A 1,375-nucleotide genomic window follows, 5' to 3' on the forward strand; every position below is an offset into this window, starting at 1 on the left:
CATTGCTAACCTTTTACCCAGATCAGAGCCTCCATATCAAAGAGGGTTTGTTTCTGAGTTGTCTTGGTAACATCTCTAAAACCTGTCAGCCTCTGATTGGCTGTGAAAATAATAACATCAATTCTTTAAAACCAAATCGCTTTGAGTAATTTGCGAGTTCTAGAGAAAACTTCAGACCGGCCATCTTTAGCATATCTCTTTAACTATCAAAGATTTTGACACGCCATCAAAACCTTTTTGCACCTGCTCTCATGACTCCCTGTCCTTCACCCTCCTCTGCCTCTTCATTCAGCCTTTATGCAGCACACCTTGTTCCCTCACCAAGCTCCTTACAAGCTCTGTTTCCCGGGCAACCACAATCAGCTTCATCCACTTCACCTGCTCCTGACTCATCAGCTCATCACTCACACCTGCGTCCCCTCTTACAAAAGAACCAGCTATCCAGTCATCCAGTGCCAGATTATTGAAAGCTCACGCAAGTAAATGTTCCAGCTATTCACCCTGCCTGATCTCAGCCTCCGGACCTCGTTTTCGCTCCTGACTCCTGCCTTGAACTCTGCCTGCCACCACGACCTTCGCCTGTCCTGTACTTTGTCTCCAGCCTCGCCCACCTCTGGTAACTCCACAAAAAATAAAAGACTTTTTATCTACTTTTACTGTGTTTGGCGTCTTCACGGGTCTTCTGAGTTCTGTTCGTGACAGAATAATCTGGCCAAAAGTCTGACCCGACGTCGACACAGTCCTTGGGAGGTTTTTTTCCTCTCTTTCTTTTTATCTAACCTGTTATGGATCCAGCAGAATCCTGGACTACACAACAACTCTCCTCTACAGATACTGTGGAGACCCAGAGACTTGCCGGACTTATATTGAAGCCTGCACTCGTTACTTGTACCTGGCTTCCTGGGATCATGAAAAAGTCTCTTTCATGATATCGAATCTGGGTGATAACGCCCTGGTGTGGGCTATGGACTATATCTCTGTGCGTCAGTCCGGATCTGTGTCCTTCTGGGAGTTTGCCAGCCATCTGCAGGAGACCTTTGGCCGTTGCTCATCTCCTGTTCATGCCTCCGACTCCACATCCCCAGGACATCAAGTCGCCTCATCCATATCTACTCTGTCTGTCCTGAGTCATCATTACTCCCCTGCTCCCATCAGATCCGGTTTCCTCTCCTCTCCCCCTGTTCCTGTAGACGTCGTCTCAACCTCCACCCGACGACGACGCTGGAACCGTCGCCAACAACCTCCGTCTAAGCACCACCCACTCGCCCATCATCCAGTTCCGTCGGTAGTCCCAGAGGACGCTCCACATACTGTCCCGGCGGTGGCCTTGGAGGTTGCACCGCATCCTGGTCCCGGAGGACGTGCCGCATCCTGC

Source organism: Nothobranchius furzeri, chromosome 14 (assembly GCF_043380555.1).
Source record: "Nothobranchius furzeri strain GRZ-AD chromosome 14, NfurGRZ-RIMD1, whole genome shotgun sequence".
Lineage (NCBI taxonomy): Eukaryota > Metazoa > Chordata > Actinopteri > Cyprinodontiformes > Nothobranchiidae > Nothobranchius > Nothobranchius furzeri.